Source organism: Pinus tabuliformis, chromosome 9 (genome assembly GCF_031772625.1).
Source record: "Pinus tabuliformis cultivar Carrire ecotype Pingquan chromosome 9, CPIR1, whole genome shotgun sequence".
Taxonomy (NCBI): domain Eukaryota; kingdom Viridiplantae; phylum Streptophyta; class Pinopsida; order Pinales; family Pinaceae; genus Pinus; species Pinus tabuliformis.
The window spans coordinates 388,980,942-389,006,302 of NC_142307.1; positions in this window are offsets into that span (position 1 = coordinate 388,980,942).

The following is a 25,361-nucleotide window of genomic DNA, read 5'->3' on the forward strand; positions in this document are numbered from 1 at the left end:
CACCTGGTTAAAAAGGTCCACCAGATATCCTACTAGGGGGCGAAGCCCATGCTTGAAGAATTCTTCTTGGAAGCCTTCTTCGTCTGCTGCCCTGCTGCTATTCACTGTCCATATTGCCTCTCTGATATCTTTGTCGGAGAAAAGGTGGCAGGAGGTGGGGGGGAAGTAACCTGAATTAGAGGCTGCCCAAGAATGTGATACAACTGGGAGGTGTGAGAGAACATTGAGGCAGGATCAAGGTCGACTGGGGTAGGTGAGCGCCAGGAAAGGATGGTCCCCCAGAAATCTTTAGGGGAGCGAAGGAGGAGAGTAGAAAGAACCTGTCTCCTATTGGCAATGAAAAGGCGCTTCTTACGGCGACGGTAGGCTGAACAAAGGTTTGGGTATGTTGGTAAGGAGTTTTAGAATGCGTGTTGGAGGTCTTGATGCATAGACTTGCATTCTTGGTCATACCATTTATTCATATGGCAATTTCTCAGTTTGCAGGAGGTGGTGGCGGAACAGGTAGAATGGGGGAAGGATTGGAGCGCAACTTCCCAAATTGCATATGAGAGGCACTGGGATTTTTCCTTGGCAGAGTTTAGAGAGGCGAACTGGGACTCCGCTGGGAGTGTCTGTCTGAGGATAGAGGAGAAGAGATCAGGGTCACCCTTCTCAAATCGGAAGGTGGTCTTGGGAGGGTTGCGGGGAAGAGTAGGAGATGGATTCGGGAGGTCAAACTGCAGAGAGAGTGAGAGAAGTGCATGATCTGTGAGAGGGATGGGGGTGATCAAGAAATTTTTGATGTAAGGGAGGAGATCTGGGTTTGCAATAGCATAGTCAACCACACTTGCCCCGCCTCCAAATGGTCTGCACGTAAAGAAGTGCGATGATGGGAAACATGGTAGGCCATTTAGAATTACCAGCTCATGAGATTCTCCCAACTGTAGCAGATATCTCCCATAGGCTGTGGTGGGTCCCAAGTGATCCTTAGAGGTCCGGTGCATGCTAATCGTGGTCGGGTCAATCCCCTGAGTGCAAAATATATCCTCTGTCCGGTCGTGCATAGGAGTCTGGAGGTCTTTGGTCCGGGCATTGAAGTCCCCTGTGAGAATGACGTCCCCTACTGCCGAAAACCTGGTGATGTCAGAGTACAGGTCTGTAAAAGGGTCTTCGTCTGAGCTATTGTGAATAGCATAGGAAGACGAGAGAGGTGGGAAGTAACAGACTGCGACATAAATGTCTCTCGGAGGTGATGTTCTGTCTTTGATCTGAATCCACATGAATCTGGCATACTCATCGGTCGCAACCATTGATACTCTGCTCCTGAGGGTATCACGGACGAGGTAAGAAACACCCCCTGATCCCCTGACACCTCCTGAACTCCGTGTCTCCTATCTGCAAACTGTGGTCCATTGGTATCCTGTAATGTCGGGGAGAGGTCACACTGGGCTCGCGTGAGTCTCGGTAACTAGGAGGATATCCGCTGAGCTAAGGGCTTCATAAAGTAGGCCTGGTGAAGACCAGAAGGAGCCGTTGCCATTCCAATAGTGAACCGAGAGATCCGTGCCCTGCCTCCTCTCCACTCGGGCTCGTCATTTGGAGCTACCTGAACGGGATGCCCATCCTGGGGGGAAGGTGTCCCGAATAATTGCCCACAGGTTTCTAATCACTGCCCATTTCCCTGCCTATCTTGATGTTGCAACCTGTTCCCTCGCCTGTTTCAATTCAACTACTTGAGCTCTTGTGAGGTCTTCATCCAAAAACACTTTATTCGGAAGAGAGAATAGCTTCCGCTTGGCTCGGAGTACCCAAAGTCTATCTGAGAAGTCACGGAACCTGAGGAAGACAGTAGAGTCCTGTCCTATCCAGGTTTTGTCCAAGGTTATGTCTGGTATGTCGAGAGTGTCCCATAGAGACCTGTTCCCCAGTTCCATTGGGTCCGCTGAGGGGGGAGGTGTAGGGAGTCCTTTTACCTTAAGATTTAATTCTCTTGCTCGTTGGGTTCTTTCCTCCACGAGCTTTGCCTGCACTGCTTCCTCCACCGCTATGAGTGAAGGGGCCTTGTCCTTTCCTTTGACCACCTGTGCCCATGTGTTGATATGCGACTCCGTTTCCTGTTTAAAGGACATTTATTGGGATCTAATTTCCTCCTATTTTCTTTTAAGATCTCTGATCTCCGCTTGTAAAATCTCGTCGGAATTCTGCCTCGCACTTTGTTCTGGGTATTCCTGCAGTGTTTTTATGATAGATGCATTGTCTCCCTCTACCGATAGAACTCTGTTTGACAAAGTGCCGATGTCGGCTCGCAGCCCGCGATTTTCTGCCTCTAGATGTTCCATTTTCCTCATAATTTGTCTAATTTGGGATGTCCAGAAAGCAAAATCTGTTTCTAATGCAATATCGGTGGGGCTGTATACATTCTCACCTATATTGTGGCACTGCTGTAAGTACTTCAGTGGACCTTTGTTGTTGAAATATTTGGACAGTGGCGTTTCGGCTTCCCCGGGGTCCTTGTTGTGTTGCTGCTCTGTCATGGTGGTTCAACAAGATGCTCAACCTGGGCCCGGATCCTTGCTCACGCACACGACAGTTGGTCTTCACGCAAAAAATTGAGTCTTCACGCAGAGGGCAGATATACGGGCTTCACGCAGAAAACTGAGTCTACACGTAGAGGGAAAATATATGGGCGCTAGTCCAAACCCTTGAGCACGCAGAGGTTGGTCTTCACGCAGAGTCCAACACTTGAGCGCAGAAGCAACCAGTGGCTCTGACAACAACATGCAGAGATAGCCCGCACACTTCCTAGCAGCACGTGGTCACAACTCCAGCACGCAGATGCAAACGTAGATGCGAGGGGGCAGACACAGGGGTAGACGCGAAGGGGTAGATGCAGGGGCAAACGCAAAGGGGCAGACGTAGGGGTAGACGCGAAGGGGAAAACGTGGAGGGGCAGACGTGAAGGGGTAGACGCGAGGGTAGATGCGGGAGCAGATGAGGGATGGTAGATGTGAAGGGGCAGACACGGGAGGAATTAGGAACACTCACTACAACAACATAAGAGCAGGGGAAAAAGCCACTAAGGGGAAAAAAGGAACAACCGTTTCAATAAAGAAATTATTCTGTTCAACATGAGACACATCTAGACTGTCTAGTCATTAACTAGGTCACACCTAGTCAAACCCTCCAATTCATGTCTCCCAGTTTGATCCAACACTTTGCTCTTCCTGATCTGTCCCAGAATTTCAGCCCTTGAGACGTTATATTTCATTCAACAAAGATGAGATGAGGTTGTCCTAATTAAAGAAACCTCTATAGACTATGTTCATAGCTAAATTACATGATACTAGGAAATGGGTACCTGTTTCTGAAACACACTTGAAACGTGATACCACCAAAATTTGGAAATTGGGATATATATATATATATATATATATATATATATATATATATATATCTTGAACCTTGGGAAGAAATCACTATGAATGAATGAGCAATAACATTTAAATGACAAACATCAATGACAAACACCGTCGCTTATATTTGAATTTTTATTATTAGCATCACCTTTTGCCTCTACCTCAATTCTCTAGGGACATTGGTCAACACCACCCAATTTTGGTGTAAACTACTTAATTCAAGCATTAACATGCTTAGCATGCCTAATCAGTGATTTTGGTTTAAGTGAAGGGTGCATTTTTACTAAGGGCATGATAGAGGAGTCCAAAAAGAAATGTTACTAACTTCGAGGTACATAAAGAGATTGGTGCTCTTGCTTAACTGCAAATTCCATAGCCAAAAATTCTCATAGTTGATTTTGAAGTGATAACAAAAGCCAAATCACTGACAAGGGCTCCTCAGGAATCTGGGCTTTGAAGGTGGAAGGTCTGCGAAGATTGGTGATGGTCTAGGGTTTGAAGATATTTAGGGGGGAAGCTCCTCCTCCCCCAAGTAAAAAAATCCATACCTTTACCGCTTTCACCTGGCAGTCAGTGCGTTCACTGTTAACGGAGGAGGGAACTCCACAAGGCTTTGATGCTAACATTTTTGGTTTCTAGGCAGGGAGGAAAATGAGGAGAAGCTATGTTGGGGAAACCACGTCTTGGTGGGTCTGACACCTTCCAACCTAGCATTCTAGAGCAGATTCCAGCTCAAACATGGAGGATTTGGTGGACTATGAAATGATGAGTGGTGATGGAAACCCCATTTTTAGAAACTCCAAGGAGCTTATAGCTTCTTGACAAGCTAGGAGATGAAGTCGTAGAAGGATTTGCCCTCCAACCAACATTTCCCACGGGTCGAGGTTCGGGGAGAGGGCACACAACTAGTAGGGCGTTCTTTTCACAAAGTTGTTAGCAATAGGCAACAAGTGATCATCTCACCTGGTCACACTAGGGCGAAGTCACTTCTTGAGGGTTTTTCAGGAAAACCCATGGTTACTACATCTTTTTCTAGAACTCTAATTCCTCATGCAGGGTTGATTATAGAGGCTTCTCCTGACACAAATGTGTCCAACTCATCATTCCACATTGTAACAAAGGGGAAGGGAAAACCGGTTACCTGTAGGATTTGTTTTGGCCGTTATAAAATCTTCCTAAACAAGCAGGGTCGATTGCGATAGAGGGTCTTAATCCCATTTCGAGTAGCACTCTAAGTGCTCTCCAAAATCCTTTTGCTCCAGCCCATGCTAAAGAGGGAGACAAAACACGGGGAGACGAGCAGGAAGGTCATAGAAGTGAGGGTTTACAATCTCTTTCAAGGGCGTCAAGTCAGGCGACAAAGGGAGAACAAACACAAGGTCATTAAATGGAAGAAGCCTCATACGAAATTCAACTTGAGTTTGGGAGTGTACATTCCCATACAGGAAGTGGTTGTCATGACAGACAAATTTAGTGGGCATAACGCGTGGTCGAAAGTTCAATATCAAAACACTGGAGGAGTGGGTAGAAACAAAGGTAAGTAGAACCGTTGCAAGCCCTCTTGAATTTTTTCTTTTAGCCAAAGGATGGATACAACTCAATTGCAAATCTCATGAAGAAGTTTTAGCTATATCTTAGAGGATTTGGTGTATAGACTTGACAATGGTTATATTCAAATTCTAGATACCCCTCTTCGATGCGAGTTGGGAAAGGTTGGATGTCGCACCAGTTTGTGTGTGACTCCTTGGTTGGCTGTCAAAGTTATGGAAGGAGTTATTCAAGGATGTGGGTAACAACTTGGAGACTTTCCTGGACGTAAACTACTCTTTTCTCTAGACCAAAGACAAGTCGATGGCAAGGATTTTAGTAAATATTGATTTATGGGAGGGTTTATCGAAAGCCCTAGATATGGGGGATTGTCAAGGTAGTCTTCAACCCTTGGATTATGAAGGGGTTCTGTTTAAATATCGCAAACATCATCAGTATGGACACACTCTCAAGTTTTGTAAGTTGTCGTCTAATAAGAAAAAGAATAAGGTTCAAAAAACTCAAATGCAGAAGGAGACTGCTAAGACATCCTCTTACAGTGATGATCTAAACTTGCATTAGAATGAGATCTCTTAGGAACCTGTAGATATTCCTATGGTCTCCTTAGGTAGTTGAGGAAGAGGAAATCGTCTGGACATTGGCAGGAGGTGATCCAAATTATTTTGTAGCTACTAGAGTTCTGGTAGGTTCCTCTCATGGTATGTTAGCTTCTGAACCACCTGTTTCCTCTCTTATTGATTATTTTTCTGTTTTGGGTCATGAGTGGGTGTCAGGGGTCTGAGAATAGTTTTTCTATGTCTCTATGCTCTATGGTCATGTTCCTATCCTTTCCCAATGCAATCTACTCCCTCCCTAGAAGTCGTCTTAAGCCTTCCTCTACCTCGATTTAAAAATACTACGTTCTCTTAAAACCAGAGTCGTTCGACAGTTTGATCCTCCACAATATGAGAAATAGGCAAATCTATACATTATCTAGGGAACAATCAGGAGGGTTGGGGAAGATTGAGCCCTTTATGGGTGGCAAAAGGGGCAGGGTAAGAAAGTCTAATATGTCTAAAGCTAAAGAACAGGCCCAATTTGATATGGTTGCTAGTAGACACCAATTTATAGGTGAGGCATTTAGAATAATGGTCGCCCTGGGTGGGGTGGACTAATGAAATCCCCCTCTTTCAATAACAACGGACTGGCAAGTTCCTCCAATAAAATTGCCTTAAAGCGTTCGGTTTCAATTCAAAATCCTGATATCATTTTGTTCCAGGAAACGTTGGGGGTTAACAATGTAGTTAGACTTCTTGAAATTTTACTTGGTTGGCGGTTTGTAGTTATTGATGCATAGGGGCATTCAGGAGGACTAACAATAGGTTGACACTCTCAGTGCATTAAACCCCTAAATTTTTGGAGGATTTGGAATTGGACCTTTCCCTTAACATTATTAATTTGTATGGTCCCAATGGGGATAAAAGGCAATTTTGGAATGCTCTGTTCACAAACTCCATTATCCAAAAGGAAAGACTGATCGTGGGGGGGGGGGGAACTTAAAACTTTTCTCTAGGCGATTTAGAGTCTCAAGGACCCAGAGCAACCCCGAATCGTCTCTCGTGTTGGAAAAGTGCAAAGTAGCGACACTTAATTCTAATTTTCGTTAACCTTAATACTTGTTTGTGAACTTTATTATTCTTCTTATGTTTCTTTATTAGATTTTCTTCATCAATCAAATATCAAGAGAAACTTTAGTAAAGACATTGGACACAAAAGGTAGGCTCCAAGTTAAGGAAAAACCCCTCCAAGGGGAAAACACAGAAACTCCTCTTCTTATAGAATCTTCTTCATATGAAACAACAAAGGCCCGAACCCTAGACCAATTCCTCCTCCAAGTACCAAGTCAACCCTTCCAATATCACAACTTAATCTTGCATCTACCATCTTCCAGCTACAACTTTGACCACGACTTCGATCCTATAACTTCGACATGCAATTTCGGCCCTGTAGATGCTGCAAAAACCCTAATTCAACTTCCTCATTAGATTCTTCTTAGGGCAAGATAGCTCCTACCAAGGACAACGAAGTCAAGACAAAGTATTCCTTCCAACGACTTCATATTGCACCTTGTCCTCCTGCAACTCAGACCTACAGTTTCAACCTTCCTTATAGCTGCAGTAACTCTAGAACTTCACACATGTGGGAGAAATAGAGCCCAAAAAAAGATTTCTTTGCCTCCTTTTGCCCGCTAGACCTTCGCTCCACCTTCCTTGCCTCTTCTAGCTATAGATCAAACTTTTCAAGAGAGATCGAACTTGTTGGTGAGTGAGTGCATATTGAGGTCGAACTGCTCCTTTATATATCCTTTCCAAGGGGTTGAATTTCCTCGTTTAGACGAACTTGAAGCTTCTAGGGCCTACTTGTACTTTGGATGTTTCCCAGACTTTCTAGACTCAAAATAAATTCTTTTTTCCAATTACATTTTGCCCGGAAGGGTGTTATAAACATGATGTTGACTCTTTTGACTCGTGACAATGAATCCTAAGACCTAACAAACCCTAGAAGCATGAAGAACATGATTTTACGTAGTAGACCATCAATAAGAAGCATGAAACCTATGCTTTAATAATAATAATTTTTTATTTTCTTATTTTGTTTGTTACATAGGATACATATTGAAATGAGTACAACAACAATTATAAAGACTGAAACTAGTTACATTTTCAACACTCCCTCTTAACTAGGGAGGTATTCATAATTGTATGACCAATACAACATTATTCTCAAACTAAAGATTCTCATAAGAAGATTCAGATTGATAAGCCAACTGTAAGCATCATCATTATGACCAACATTGTCTCTTAGGCCTAACTAGACAAGCTCTACTTCATTCAAGAACATTATGCTGGGAGGATTTACCTGTGATACCACACTACCTTTATAAGGAACATCCCCATTCGAATGTTCACAAGGTACGTCCTTTTAGGACTATATTTATCTTTTATCTCCAATCCCGAGTCCTCAAAGAATATTGGTCCTCTTTGACCACTCCTCTCTTGGATACCTGTGTTATACCTTCCTTTATTGGATTCTTTATCCTCAAGGAACCACAAATTCTTATCCAATCTTTCACCATTCTCTTTTCATACCTTGAAGAAGAAAATGCACATGTGATGTCCAACATTACTCCCTTTCAATTAGAGAGGATATCCATATTCCCTTTTGATTATGGAATAGATCCTTTCTCCTATCTAAGGAGACTCCTTTACTCCCTCTCAAATCTAGAGGAGATTCTTGATTTCCTTTCTAATTGGGAAGTCATATCCACAAGCTTTCTAGCTTGTCTTCATAAGAGAATCAATGACTAGTTCTTCATAGCTTCCTGGCTCCCTCTTTTCTCTGCATCTCATTGTATTGAGATTGCTTCCTTTTGAGGTATCATGGAGCCATCTTCACTCTTCAATCTTGTGACAGGATCTAGGTCATTTTTCTTGCTCATCACTTTCATCTTTGACATCATAGATGAAGGCATTGCATTGAGCCTTTCCAAACTTCAAGTTGATCATAACTTCCTCATGAAAGTGATCTCCTTTGACCTTCAAGTTATCTTCTCGCACTGCTACCTTTCAATCCCAAGATGGGTACATCTTGACTTCACAGTTGCCAGGTACCAGATATTGAGTTTCCCTCAACATTCTTCATACATTTCCATCCAAACAACTAAACTTGCTTCAACTGTCATCATGTATTTGTGCAACATCCTTCCAGGTAGAAAAATAATATGTTAACCAGATAACCAACAACAATTAAACTTAGACTTACCTCACCATGATGACTTTCTCGTCCAATAAACATCCTCATGGTGCAACTCCATGCAAATTGTCCTTCACGCATCATAGTGCCCAAGGATTGAACTTGATTTCCAAGTTAGCACTTTTCTTCCAGAGATTACACTGGATGTTAATCATTATTCTACATAATCTAGAGAAAGTTTCAATTCTTTATCCATCCTAGAGTAAGTCAATTTTTTCTTCTTAATCATCATATAAACATATAAAGCATATTACAAGATTTTGTACAAATGAATCTTATCCAAGAGTTACTTTCAATATGCATTCCTATGCTTTTTATTCCATCATCTAGCTATATGACTCTGTTGTAATGGCTACAACCACCCTCCAAAATTTTGCCTTAGCTTCGTTTTGGAGCCTCCTTACCAATCATCCTCAGCAGCATGTCTTGCATTGTCAAGTACATGAGCTTCATTGGTTTTTCAGCAGCTTGCCAACTTGTGCATGATAGCTTGCTTCACTCCCCTCACAGGCTTCCATCCCGGACTTGGGCCAGTTGCTCGCTAAGTAGCTCCCTCAAGAAATTGCGCAATTCTGGAGGGGAACCAACCTTCCCTCCAGAAATTGCGCAAATCTGACTGGCAGCCTGCTGGGCTCAGAAATTGCGCAATCCTGTCAAACAACCTTCCTCTGGAAAATTGCACAATCTGGGCCAGTAGTGCATCTCAGCCCAAAAATTGCGCAATTCTGGGCAGCAGTCAGCTGCTCCTCCCAGAATTGTGTAATCCCTCTGGACAACCAACCCAACTTCCTCTTAGAAATTGCGCAAAAATCCCTCTCAGTTAAGTAGGTTGTTGCATGTGCCTTCAGGTTGACTGGTTCCCTCCGGGATCGAGAAAACTTGACTTGCATGCATGAGCTTCTTTTTCCCGAAATAGCAAAAAGAAACATGCAAAAAACTTCCCTAGATTTTAGGGAGCTATTTTTAGCAGCTGGAGGTTACATGCAAAGATTGTTTTAGAAACTTTCCCCAAGTGTCACTTTTTCCTAGATTTATGGCATGCGCGTCATGAGCCTCAAACTTATTTATTCGATGCTTCAGAGCTCATTCTTCACATTGATATTGGAGCTCTGACATTCCACAACACATCAAGGAGTCTTCGGCACATCCAGCTCATCTATTTCCGAGTAAGTCCACTTTACTTGTCTTTTGTAGCATTTCTATCGCTTTTTGTGTTTTAGCTTGTGTGAGTGCTTTTTACTTGATTTCTGTGAAAGCTTGCTGTCGTTTGCATGCATGTTAGCTTGTACAAGCACTTTTTTAGTTTTCGTTTGCATCTCACTGTTGTCGCATGCATGACATTGTTTTGCACGAACAATAGTCGATTTGACGATTCGTTTCACACATGCATGCTGTCTCGTTTTCTGAATCTTACATTCACTGTTTGCATGCATGATCATTCACTCATACTTACACTCAGTATCACCATGCATTCACATCTTCATTTGCTTTCAGTTGCCCGTTGGCGGGTCTATGCAACCTTGCCCTGGACTCTGCCTCACCAAGACAACATTGCACAATTCTGAGAGGGAAGGCTCTGCCTTCCTCCCAGAAAATGCGTAATTCTGGCCAGTCACTGCCCTCCAGTCTTGCTTTGTGCAATTCTTAGCACCTAGCAGGCCAGTCTAGATTGCGCATTGTGCAATTCCAGTAGTCAACCAACCTCCCGACAGTCCGGACTGCCTTTTGTGCAGTTTCGACAACCAGTCTCCCAACCTCCCAGTGAAAATTGCGCAATCCTTGCTAGTAGTTCCTCGGGTATGTTGCATGTCATCCCTCAAGTTTTCTTTGTTTTTAACTGACATATTTCTTGCCATGCATGTCGCCATGTCTCCAGATATAATAGGTGTTCGTCCGTCTCTCAATAGTTCAGGATCAATGGCCTCCAAGAGAGCAGGGTCAAAGGACATCGATGGAAGCGCAACTGGAGCAGCTGTTGAGCGAGTGTCTACAAGTTTGCCGATCTATGAAGACACCAACATGATCGTAGACAAAGACATGAAGCTGAAATGGCAAGCGATCAATGATGCATTTTCAAGTACATTTGGGGAAGATCTCGAAGACCGCCAAGTCTATGTGAGCATTCACAAGTCCGACTTGCACTAGATTGCATGTAGGTATCCCGCGTTCCCATGCGCGAACATGACTCATTGGATTGTCTCGCACACTGATCCCAAGACGATGACATTGAGCAGTGTCAGCGGGACAGATATTGCTACCTTAAGGGCACATGATTATCAACAGATGTACCATTTGTCGAAGCCAGTGATCACCATGGAGACACCCTTTAGCATACCAAGCATCAATTCTAACTCTAGGGATATCTTGAAGAACTGGGTGAAGGAGCCAACCAAATCCAAGATGACACCTAACCAGATTTACAAGACGAAAATACTGCGGAAGGTGTATCAATACTTGGTCATCTTTGCATGTCGCTTGCATGGCCAAGAGAGCATCGAGACCTTCTCGCAGAGTTGGGTGATCGTGTTGGACCAACTGGCCAGTGAAAGCAAAGCATGCCATTGGTCCAACATGTTGGCCCACAAGCTGAAGGAACAGGTAACAGAAGCTCGACAACCGCCCAAAGATTAGCAAGCAGAAATTTACATGTCCGCCTATATCTTGGATGCAATCTGTGCTCGTAAGGAGTTCTCGGGCATGAAGTGGGCATGGACATAAGCAGAAACCTCTGTCAATACTTATTATAAACTGTTTTCCGAATGCAGCTTCAGAGGGGTTATCACACAGTTATCAGATCATTTTTTCACCCCAGTGTATAAGATGATATTCGAGCAGGATCCACCTTGCATGTCGAAGGCAGTAATAGAGGCACTGATTGACATAGCGGATTGGTATGCCTCACCGTCTGACACCTTCATATGGATGTACAGCGCGGAGAAGCCTCTGCATGTTTTGCCAAAGTTTTCCATGGACAAGCTCGTCATGCAAGAAGTGTCATACCACATCTCAACAGGACTATCAGCTAGGCTGCACCGGAAGAAGAAGGCACCTTGGCCCACTCTTCCGTTGTGGATCGGGTTGTACGAGATACAAAATCTCAAGCAATGCCAAAACATAGGAGATCAAGAAATATCCTTTCGACGCCCGAAGCTTCAATCTGTATGACCCGCATTGTTTGGTGAAGGATCACTACATGAGAGTACAGTTTCTGTGGATCCATGGGGCATGTCATTGGGCGGAGGAAGGCCCATGGAGATATTGTCACAAATTCTCCAGGCCCAATGGACCGGTCGACATCACAGTGGAATGGTTAGCGAAGAAGCATCCAGGAGAGCACCAACAGCGGTAGCAACAGAGGTAAACATAAAAGTGCATGACAAAGGCAAGAGAAAGATTGTCGACAACGCAGAGGCAGAACAAAGTTGCAAGTTTAGAGCAGACCCACTTGTTCAGAAAGCAACTTTGGCAATTGAGGCGAAGAGGAAACAACGAGATAGGAGGATCGTGCAAAGGAAGAGAGAAAAACAAAGGATGGAGGAAATAGTGAAGGAGTTGCATGAGTTGAAGGAGAAACTCCGGAAGGAACAAGAGTTGCGTAAATAGAAGAAGGAAGCATAGTAAGAACATGTACAATAGGGGGCGCGACATGTACAGACAGATGAAACTGCGCCCATATAGGTAGTAGACTCATCTGAACAGTTGGCACAAAGCAGACATGGTGAGCAGTCGCTGTTACATGTCTATTTGGGCACATCATCCCAACATTCAGATCAATACTATTAGGGCTCATCAAACCCTAATTCAGTTGCTACATGCCTTAGACAAGTCATCACATTGAATGCCATCATTCCTGAGAGTTTCCTGGCATCAAGACATCCTGAAATGACTCCTTGAGGGACCAACATAGCCTTGGCCAGCGGGTAAATGCGCTGCAGAGAACTTAGGCCAATTCAAGCCTGCTCTGGAGAGCACCTAGGCCCACTTTGACCTGCGTTGGGCGAGATTGAGCGAAATCTTCATAGGGTTCTAGGCCTACATTCTAGACGTGCTAGAAGATTCCCACCTCTTATCCTCTCCTATGAGCTCAAAATTGGATAGGGAATGAATCAAATAACTTCCTATCCTCTCATCCCTTCTTCCATGGAAACTAACTCCCAAATTGGAAAGCCATTCAATGCCCAATTTATGACAAAACCACCTCCATTTCCCTATAAATTGAGCACTCATCATTGTGATTAGGGCCTGGACTTTGAAGAATTGTAAGGAGATACTGTTGGTCGGAGTGTTGTGCTTTTGGTGTGATGAAGGATGGAACTCAAGCTGGATGAGTGACATGGAATCAGACTTCTTTGGTTGTAACTCTTCCTTCTACTTAATAAAGATGTTTACACCTTTTCCCATATTCTTGTCTTTATGTATGATGATTATATGTGTAAATGCTTTCGATTCCATTTTCTTATAGTAGATAGATCTCTTGCTTTGATTGGTTTTTGTCCTCTGTTTATGATTGCAGGTACTGATCGAGTGAATTCAGTTCGAGAAGGAGCGACGGGAGCTATTCAAAGGAGACAAAGGGAAGTGAAAGATAACAAGTAGGTCCCTTGTCTTATTTATCTTCTATAGGAAAAGGTTAAACTCTTTAATTCTGTTGTTCTAAGTGTAGCTACCCACTTAGGGAAGTTGTATTTATCCGTAGATGCAAAATTCCATATAACAGTCGCAGAAGTAGGACTTCGCTCAAGAGATTGAACAAGCACTTGAGCAGATGGATACAGATATGGAGCAACAAGAGTTAGAGCAAGACATCGACCTTATGCCTTATCATCAAGAGGTCAACCCACCAGCTTCACCGGATCCGGAAGTAGAGCAAGTCCCAAGTGACCAAGGAGATACTAATATCCTTGGAGACAATCCGGAAGGAGAGATGCACAACATATCATTCGACGAGTCACAACATAGAGTTGTGCAATCATGCAAAGTGTCTACTCTGGATGACAACACATCTCCTGCATAGTTTGAAGAACGAGTGATCGTGTCTGACGTGCGCAAGCATCCAACAACATTGGCCAATGCTACCAGAGCATATGTCGAAGCCACTAGCTCGAGTGTTCGCTTCTTGATAGCTGAGAATGAGCGAATGGCTAAGGAGTTACAGATGACCAAGCAAGGAGGAGAATTGGTTACAACATCCGCCTGAGCAAAGTTGAAGAAGGCGATACTGGATGAAGTATCATCCCTTGAGACAGTCATGTGAGCGTTGTATTCCAAGTTTGGTACTATGCATAAGGTAGTTGTCCATCTCAACGGTTGGCAGTAGCGATGTGCTAGGAGAGCACGTATCTTGTCAAACTTGCATACTGTTGTTGACTACATGCAAACATGGACAATGAGATACAAGGGAGCCTCGTTACACTTGCCCAAGATGATGAAGCCCAGAGCGGTTGAGCTAAAGGCACACATCTGGAGTCAGATCCGGAACTATGAAGAACTCCCGCAACTCATCACTAGTTTGCAAGCTTCCCATGCACGAGTATTTAGGAGTATGGATGTTGTTGTGCGCGCACATGCGATCCCATCTATTGGGACACTCACCGAGGCAAAGACAAAGGCACAAGTCCGATTGGAGCTTGACTCATACTTTGACAAGTTGATGCGCATAGCCACCAGCGCAGACTTGGTGATTAGTGCAGACACCATGCATCAGTATGTTGCTGGTCTGACCACACTCAAGACAATGATGCGCATGTTATTAGACGAGTTGGACAGAGGAGCGAGAGTAGTGTACTTGGATGCAACAGAGGCAAGAGTTCGTTTCCAGAAAGATGTCACCACAAAGTACATGGACACCATCACAGACTACTGGGCTTGGCATCAGTTTGCCATCATCGACCATCTTGAAGATGTTGAAGAGCTGGTCTTCCCACAGTTGTCTGAGTCATAGTGATGTTTTGCATGGATTGCTCAAGCCTATTTTGTCTCACATGGGTACGTGTGCAAATTGTATGTAACGTCTTGTTAAGTGGAAGTTCAAGTGTCGATAGTTGAATGTAACAATCATAGAGTAGTTGAAGAGTCATGAGAGTAGATGAACAGTCACAAAGGGGATGTCAAGGGTCACCCAACCCTTTGCTATATATAGTCCCTCATAACTCATTGTAGAGGCTTTTGGTCATCCAAGCTTCCAATAGGAGTATCTTAGAGAAAGCTTGGAGAGTATTGTAACGAGCCTTGGCTTCTCCACAGTGCATAGCTAATGTATCTCTTTGGAGGAGCAGACGACAATCACTGTAATGTTCCGCCATCAGGACTAGTGGTTGGTCATGGTTGTATTGTATGATTGGAACCTTCACTTCTTAATATAATAGAGCCAACACATTTCATGCATATGTTGTTATTGTATTTCAGTGAACTTGTTTACTCTAATGATATATGTATCTGTTTTCTTACGCATGCATGTATGGAATTTTTCTGTATAAGTATGCATGAATCTCACTGAAATGTGTTGTTGGTTTAACCATCACCTTGGATTGCTACCTTGCCTTCTAGTTTGTGATGCATCTTTGCTCATGTGTTCCCTTCTTAACTCCGTGCTTTCATAGGTTTCCAAGGGGTGCACTCACCTCACCCTCCGTGTGTTAGAACCACTCATGCACCTTCCTTGACTTGCGGCATATGTCATACCCTTGCTACCAACAGGGACATCTTACTTGCCTCTGTGCGCAACCGCGGTCAAGGCGATACCGTACGACCCACTGCTAGGACTCCTACACCAAACGGTCTGAGGTCTAGTTGGGACTTCTTATTGGGGAGATCCCCTAACATGTTGGTGGGTTGAACACCATCAACAGACTCACAATGAGTTTGCAATGTGACCCATTGCATTCCCTCATCCCTTCAACAATATTGTTTCCATACTATATGGAATGTATACTAACCTTGTCATTATGTTTCTTCCAAGAACCTTCCCAAAATAGTGGGTCTTATAGGATCATGATGATCCATCTTAGCAAGATGACTTCCTCTAACATAATGTTAGATAATGTCTGGATGAACAATATGCAAAATGGTCTATCTATCCATCTTTTAAGACTAGATGATTTCTACAAAGCAATTTAACCAAGTAGACTCCAAGTATGCTACGATCAAATGATTCTTTTAATGATGCCATAAAAAATCAAGATTCTTCTATAGTAAACAACAATGCATACTATCCTAAAGGAAAGACCATTATTCTCAGAGAACCTGATAGATAGGGTCACTTATTCAATAGTAAATACCTTTCACTCCTTTCTTCGACTTCTTCTCAGGTTCTCCCATTTCCTCAGCGACGTGAGCCACAATTCTTTCCTTTCTTTTGTTGTTCTGTTGGTTTGGGCAGTGCCTCTTAAAGTGTCCATACTTGTTGCATTTAAAGCATTAAACCCTGGAGATATATTTCTTCTTGGAATTTCCAAACTTTCCCTTCTTCATCTTCTTGACTCTAGCTATAAAGGCTTGAGACTGTTCATCTAATCCAATGTGATTCTTTGCGTTGATCCTAGTTTCTTCCAAGATTCATTGTGCCCATAACTCATCAAAAGGAGTTGAGTCTTTCTTAGAGTAGATGTTTGTTGCAAAGCTACTCCATTCTAGTGGCAATGCATTCAGTACACAAATGGTCATTTTTGAATTAGAAATTGTTTCTCCAAGCCCTGATAAGCTTAATTGAGAGATCTTCATTAGAAAGGATGCCTGTCCTCATCCTTTGATTTCTTCATTCTAAATAGCGTACTCCTCAAGGACATCTTCTGTTCTAATGTACATATAGAGTACAAATTCACTAGCTTGTCATATATAGCCTTAGAAATTTTCAAATTTGCAACAAATGGAACAAGAGGATCCTTAATGGATTCAATGATGATCCTTTGTGCCCTAACTTCCCCTTTCTTGTACTTAGCTAGTTCTTGAGTCTAGTCTTTGCTAGATTTAGTAATTTCACTATTAACATATTCCATTACTTCACATTCTATAAGTGCCAAGTCAATCCTTTTCTTCCATTATAGGAAATTTGATGAGCCAATGAGCTTATTGCTTTCCTTGCAAAAAGAACTCATATGACCTTTAGATTCAGACATAGAGTAACAATATGATACTTACTTGATGATCAAGAGTCTTCCCTTTCTGATGATGTCTCCAACTATCTTGAGGCTTTCAAGATCTTCAAAGAGACTTCAATAATGGCTTCCAAAAGTGATGATATCAAAATCCTTTGATGCTTCCTTCAGGGATGTATTCTAAGGAGTCTTCAACTAGATTCTTTTTCTTAAGAGAAAACAATAACCTTCTTGTAGTCTTCCTCTTTATTCTTTCTTCTGATAAGGTCCTTCTTCTAGATCAATTTTTTCATTTTCCCTTTAGCAAACCCTCTGTTTGTCCACAAGATGATCCTTCCAGTTGCCTTCTTGTTCACCTTAGCTCTGATACCATGTTGGAAAATTGCAAAGTGGCAGCTATTAATTCTAATTTTCCTTATCCTTAATACTTGTTTGTGAACTTCATTATTCTTCTTGTGTTTATTAGATCTTCTTCATCAAACAAATATCAATAACAACAATAATAAAGGCAATGGACACAAAAGTTAGGCTCCAAGCCAGGGAAAAAGCCCTCCAAGGGGAGAACCCATAAGCTCTTCTCTTCTTATATAATTTGTTTCAAATGAAACAACAAAGACCCAAACCCAAGACCAAGTCCTCCTCCAAGTACCAAGTTAGTCGTTCCAATACCACAGCTTAACCCTGCATCAACCAGCTTCCAGTTGCAACGTCGACCACAACTTCGATCCTGCAACTTCGACTTGCAATTTTGTCCAACAAATTTGACCTATAATTTCGGCCCTATAATTGTTGCAGAAACCCTAATTCAAATTCCTCAATAGATCCTTCTTAGAGAAAGATAGCTCCTCCCAAGGACAACGAATTCAAGACAAAGTATTCCCTCTTCACCTTGTCCTCTTGCAACTCGAACCTGCGATTTCAGCCTTCCTTGTAGCTACAGTAACCCTAGAACTTCGCACATGTGGGAGAGATAGAGCCCAAAAACAAGATTTCTTTGCCTTCTAGACCTTCGCTCCACCTTCCTTGCCTCTTCTAGCTGTAGATCGAACTTTTTACGAGAGATCGAACTTTTTGGTGAGTGAGTGCATAATGAGGTCGAACTGCTCCTTTATATAGCCTTTCCAAGGGGTCGAATTCCCTCCTTTAGGCTGACTTGAAGCTTCTAGGGCCAACTTGTACTTTGGAGGTTTCTCGGAGTTTCTAGGCTCAAAATAAATTCATTTTCCAATTACATTTCTCCCAAAAGGGTCTTATAAATGTGATGTTCACTCCTTTGATTCATGACAATAAATCCTAAGACCTAAAAAACCCTAAAAGCATGAAGAACATGCTTTTACCTAGAAGACCATCAATGAGAAGCATGAAACCCATGCTTTAATAATAATAATTTTTTCTTTTCTTCTTTTGTTTGTTACATAGGATACATATTGAAATGAGTACAACAACAATTATGAAGACCAAAACTATCTAGAATTTCAACATCTCAAGCTATTTCATTCATCATCCAGCTGAAAAAAAGCTAATTAATATTGACCCCTTAAAGATCAAGGCGACATGGAGAAATTGTTGGGTTGGGCTTGACAGAGTAGCGAAAATATTAGATCACTTTCTGTTATCTAAGCATATGTTGGATAGCCTGATCTTGTTTAGACAATGGATTGATGTAGGGGGAGAATCAGATCATTCCCTATCCTTTTGGAAATCAGAGGGGGAAGCAAAGAACCGTCAAACCCTTTCAAAATGAACTATTCCTAGTTACTAGAGGAGGATTTTATAAATCTAGTGAAGACAAATTGGAATGTATTTGATCAAAGGGTTGGTAGTTCAACAACCGTGCAGTTTGAATTGAACCTCATAAATTTAAAAGATCATATAAAGGCTCGGGAAAAACGAAAGTGAGAAAAAGAGGAAGTTGATATATTGAAGATAGAGTATGAGTTAAGGGTTTGATTTGAGACAGGTGAGGAAGGCTTTCCCAATGCATTTTCAAAGGAAGCTCTACAATCTATTGAAAAAAGAAAAAGGTAAATTTTGGCCTCAAGAGAAGCATCATAACGTCTCAAGAGCAAAGCAGTTGGCTAGAATGCGGGGACGAAAATACAAAGTTTTTTCCAGGCGTATGCAAAAGGAAGAAAGGTGAAAAACAAAATTTGGAGCATGAAGGATCAAGGAGATAGAGAAGTGTCTTCTTTCAAGGGGTTAGCAAAGATGGGTAAGTCACACCTTTAATCACTTTTCAAGGAAGATCCTTGAAACCCTATGGTAGACATATTACTAGTAGTTCAACTATTCCCAAGTTATGTAAGGCAGGAGGATATAGAAGATTTGCAAGAAGATGTTACTCTAGAAGAGTTGAAGGACGCATTGGCTAGTTTTTAGAAGGACAAAAGCCCAGGGCCAAACGGGTGGGCGATTGAAGATTTCTCGACATTATTTGAGGTGATTGGCCAAGACTTGTTGAAAGTGGTAAATGAGTTGAAATAACAAGGCAGGATCTTGGCAGCTTTCAACTTCACATTTATTTCTCTTATCCCAAAGTGGGGAATCCACAGTCCTTCGAAGGATTTCAATCAATCTCTTTGTGCAACAACATATATAAAGTCATAGCTAAAACCATTACTCAAAGGATAAAACCAATTATGTCTAGGTCAATTTCCAAAGAGCAGTTTGGATTCCTAGAGGGAAGACAAATTATGAAGCAATAGAGGTAAATCATGAAGGCTTGCATAACATGAAGATCCATCAGCTAAAAGGGGAAATCCTCAAAATTGATCTTTTGAAAGTCTATGCCAGATTTAGTTGGGTCTATCTCATTCTCACTCGGACATGATTCCCTCCTCCTTTTGTTAATTGGATCATGGGCTGCATCCAATCTGTCTCCTTCGCTGTCCTAATCAATGGATCGACTTCTCAATTATTTCATGCATCTAGAGGCTGAAGGCAAGGTTTCCTTGCCTCACCTTCCTTTTGGCAGCTGAAGGCCTCAACCTACTGTTAGCTAAGGCAAAAATGTGAGGCAAATTTCAAGGTCTAGACATAGCTCAAGGTATGATTTTCTCACATCTACTTTTCATAGATGATATAATAATTTTTTGCAATGGTTCCATGCGTGAAGCTGAAAAATTCTTTGAAGTTTTAACTCCATTTGGGAAAGAAACTAGCATGCAAATCAATGCCAAGAAGTTGTATATTTCCTATGTTAATTTGGAGAATGAAGAAAGCATGTATCTTTCTAGGAAGTTTGCATTCGAACTGTGAGAGTTTGAAGATGGCATAAAATACCTTAGGTTTCATTTGAAACCAAACAATTACTCGGCAGAGGCTCGGGGAGAGGGCACACAACTAGTAGGGTGTTCTTTTCACACAGTTGTTAGCAATGGGCAGTCAGTAGTCATCTCGCATGGTCACAATAGGGTGGAGTCACTGCTAGAGGGTTTTTGGGGAAAATCTGTAGTTACTACATCTTTTTTTGGACCTATGATTCCTCATGCAGGGTTGGTTACAAAGGCTTCTCTTGAGACAAATGTGTCCAGCTCATCATTTGACATTGTAATATAGGGGGAAGGGATAACCGATTACTTGTAGGAATTGTTTCGTTTGTTACAAAATCTTCCTAAACAAGCGCTCAAAAGGTCGACTGCAACCGAGGGTCTTAATCCCATTTCAAGCAACACTTCAACTCCTCTATAGAATCCTTCTTCTCCAGCCCATGATAGAGGGGGAGATGAAACACATGGAGGCGAGCAAGAAGTTCATAGAAGTGATGGCTTACAGTCTCTTTCAGGGGCCTCAAGTCAGGCTGCAAAGGGAGAACAAGACAAGGTTATTAAATAGAAGAAACCTCATATGAAATTCATCTTGAGTTTGGGGGTGACCGTTCACATGCAGGGAGCGTTGTGATAGCAGTCATAACTTTAGTGGGCAGAATGCATGGTTGAAAGTTCAATATCAAAACGCTGGAGGAATGGGTGGTAGCAGAGGTAATTCCAACCGTTGCAAACCCTCCTAAAGTTTTTCTTTTAGCCAAAGGATGGATACAAATCGACTGCAAATGTCATGAAGAAGCTCTAGCTATATCTCGAGGATTTGGAGTATAGACTCGACACCAATTATATTCAAATTTTGGACACCCTTCTTCAATGCAAGTCAAGAAAGGTTAGATGTAGCACTAGTTTCGGTGCAACTCCCTGGTTGGCTGTCGGAGTTATGGAGTCATGAGATATTCAAATATGTGGGTAACAATTTGGGGACTTTCCTCGACATAAACTACTCTTTTCTTCAGAACAAAGACAAGACGATGGCAAGGGTTTTAGTAAATATTGACTTAAGGGAGGGTTTATCGGAAGCCTTGGATATGGGGGATGGCATAGGTAATCTTCAACCCATGAATTATGAAGGGTTTATGTTTAAATGCCGCAAATATCATCAGTATGGACACACTCTCAAGTTTTGTAGGCTGTCATTTAATAAGAAAGAGAACTAGGTTCAGAAAAATCAAATGCAGGCGAAGATCACTAAGACATACTCTGATAGTGATGATCCAAACTTGCATCGGAATGAGATCTCTCAGAAACCTACGGATATACCTATGGTTGACGCTCTGATACCTCCTCTGGCATTTGAGTAACCAACAGAGGAAATCACTCGGACAGTGTTAGGAGATGATCCAAATTATTCAACACCTACTAGAGTTTTGGCAATGTCCTCTCTTGGTATGTTAGCTTTTGAACCACTTGTTTCCTCTCTTATTGATTTTTTTTCTCTTCTAGATTGTTAAAATTGGAAACTAGGGCCAAATTTAAGTTTGGACAACTCCTTTTGGGAAGAAAACTGCAACACTAAATTCATCTTTTTGAGAGGACCAAAATCGATCTAAAGATTGTCGAATTTAGATAAGTAAAAGTGGGTTTTTGAATTTATTCTCACACAAATGTTATGAAGGTTGGCCTTATCTTTTTTTCGACTCAATAGATCAAATAGACACGTCTGTTGACCCTCTACCGATTTGTATAAATAAGGGTGATTCGACACTCATATTGAAGTCATCTAAGCAACAATTTCATCACAAAGGTTCTCTAGCTACAAGAAGAAGGGACTCCAAGCAAAGGAGGAATAGGGAAGACATTTGGTTTTTTCATGACTATTTGGTAGACCGCATTCAGGGCAGAAGGCCGTAGGCTGGAAGGTGAAAACATGGTTGTTTTGGGCACTATTTTGTAGTCATTTCTCTCTCTATTTTTGGTTCGTAGGTAGCTGTGTCAACTGTAGAAGGTTGCGTCTCATTTTTGGGGTGTCGAAAGACCTAAGTTCTACCTTCTCATTAAGTCACAATAAATGAAGTGACATTGTTGTTCAGAAAAGGAGAACGTTGCTCTTTGCTTATCAATCAAAGCCACATTTAAGAGAATAAGTCTTGATGCAGTAAGAAGGATCTTCAACAACCCTAACTAGATAATCCCTCTTCAGTAGCATGTCTCCAACTCATGCCCGGATTGCAATTTTGAGTGGACCACCTATTTGTCTAAGGGTTGTGATGTGACATCTTCTAATCAGCAAGTCAGTTTTGACTTTAAGTCATTGTACTCTATCTCTCTCTACTGAACATTTGATAAATTGATAAAAAGAAGATTTGATCAAGGGTTTTCCCCATCTTGGAGTTTTTCCCTGGCTTGAGCCAAATTATTGTATACTATTGTCTTGGCTTATCTTCTGAACTTGCATTTAATTCTCTTTCATTAGTTATTGTCATATGATGATGATTAATGTGATTGATAATGGATTAATGGAATCGATATTGGGCTAATGATCTAATGAACTAACTAACCTAAGCAAAGAACATGTAAACTCAAAATTAACATGGTATTAGAGATGAGGTGAGGACAAGCCCAAGCAAGAGAAATAAATCACTGAGAAGTGTTGACAAGTCTCCATGGCCTTCAAAAGTCAGAGGCATACCTAAGTCCGAGCTCCTCATGCAATTAAGTCAAAATATGGGTATGATCGTGTATGATCTTAAGTCATAGAGGCTAGGCAGAGCATGGAATTTTGAGGGGCATATAAACCTTGATCTGGAGGACTGAGGGGAAAATATAATAGCCCACACAAAGCTGAGTTTTTTGACTAAGAAATCATAGTGCTGAGCATAGCTGAAGAGGTACGAAATCTCAATTTCAGAGATCTGAATTTTAGGAGCACTGTAAATATAGTAACCATATTTTTTGTTGGGAAAATGTTGAAGTTGCAAGCATCCAAGTCCCATAAAGAGACCTAATACAATCTATTAGGTCTGTCCTGAAGAAAAATAATTAAACTACAAGTTGCAGCACTCTAAATCTGTGGAGAGCCCAAGAATTTGTGACTCAGGGTTGAGCCACATATACATACACACTCCGAGTATGCTCAGTTAGCCTTAAGGCTGACTTGTTTTGAAAGCATGAGAAGTACACCAGTAAAGGATAAAAAGGACCTTCAAAAGGGAAGTCGCTTTGACATTGAAATGAAGGTTAACCTATAGTTGTGCATTATTTAACCAAATGTCCTATTTTTTGAGCATCTTCTCATCTTTGGTAAGTACTCCAATCATGTTTGATCAATGAATTTATCAAAATTGTGTGAAGGGTCTATTCTAGTACGACACTTAAGGCCTCCCTATTGGCATTTATATCTATCCTAGAAGAAAGGAAAATCTTCTGTTTATGATCCAAAACTATTTGGCATCTTTTGATACATGTGCATCTACGACAAGCCCACAAACAACATTCTTCTCTTGTATTTAATCCAGAATCAACTTTGCTGAAAGGATATTTTGAGCATGAATCTATACATAATCTTCTAAATGTGAGGCCCGAGCTTCTCTTCACAATTATAACCATTCAAGTCAACCTAAGCCTAGATCACTTTCATCTCAATGGAACTTAACTCGAGACTCTATCATAAAGGGAAAAGAGCCGAGTCTCTCATTACATTTTTTATGCACGAAGGGGACCCAAATCGATGGATTATTAGGCTTATTATGTCATACGTGTTTTAAGAAGGATCACTACCTTGCTTTCAGCGTTGGACCGCAAAGGATTCAAACATATTTTCATCTCACAGTAACGTACATTGACCTGTATGACCACCTGGGAATGAGATCCATGATGCGTTCCTTCATCAGTGTCGCGTCCAGCTCATATACAGATACAAAACTTGAGCTTATTATATCAGTTAAGCCGACCTTTGGTTCCCTGCTGAAAGATCTTACCCATAAAAATTCTATAATTGGATTCATATTATTTGGAAGACTATTTCTTATCATGGAACTTTTTCACTCAACCCTAATGCATGCCTAGGGCAACAACAAAATATTTGTATGATCTATCAATCGATACTCCCGTAGCATTGCAAATCCCATCTGGATTGACTTTCTTATGTGACTAAACAAATCTGAAGTATACTCTTGAATGATTACTCCTATTATGGTTTTTTTCAAGAAGGATCAATTGCATTTCTGCGTGAGATAAACCCTCATACAAAATTATAATAAGATCCATTATTAGGGTAATGCGATGAGTTTTGTATTGATCAGAAATATGGGCCTTGATTTGTTCACATTGCAACGTATCATGTCCTGAGTAGTTAAGACCTTTCTAAATTTTGTTTGGGTGATGATAGTTGATATAGTTGGGAAGATCTTATTAATTTGTCTGCAGAGGTTATGGGCTCAAGCTTAACATTGAACTTGAGCTACATGAGAGTTGACATAGATACATTGAGGGTTTGACCTTGACGGAGTAATCTGCCTATGAACCATGGATAATATTAACCTTCCATATGTCAACAACCTTGAAATAGGATGTGACCAAAATTGATATATGATGTGATGAAAAATGATTGCAACTATAAAATCTTGAAAACAACAATCTTCTAATATGTGGCAGTGTCCCTGAACTTTATATGACAATGTAGACAACGATGGCCTCTTCTTGATAGTAAAGATACTTGAAACCGTCAGAATTTCAGAAGCCAAGAAAGTATACAGTATAAGAAACTATGGAAGTGTCCTATTTTAAAGATCATGGACCAAACCCTTGCAGCATGTTGACGGTGCTGGACCCGCCAACATGTTTGGGGATCTCCTCTGTAAGAAGTCCTAGCTATACCTCAGACCGTTTAGTGTAGGAGTCCCAACAATGGGTTGTACGGTATTTCCTTAACCGTGGTTGCACGCAAAGGTAAGTAGGATGTCCTTGTTGGTAGCAAGGGTGTGACCAACGCATCAAGCTAAGGAAGGTGCATGAAGTGTTCTAATACACAGAGAGGGGAATGAGTGCGCCCCTTAGAAGCTTGTGGAAACACATAACTTGAAAGGGAACACACGAGTAAAGGTACATCACAAGCTGGAAGGAAGGGAAACCAACGATCCAAAGTGATGGTTAAACCAACAACACAACTCAGTAAGATTCATATATACATATATAGAAAGAGTCCATACTTACATGCGTAAGCAAATAACTACATATATCATTAGAGTAATCAAGATAGCTGTAAC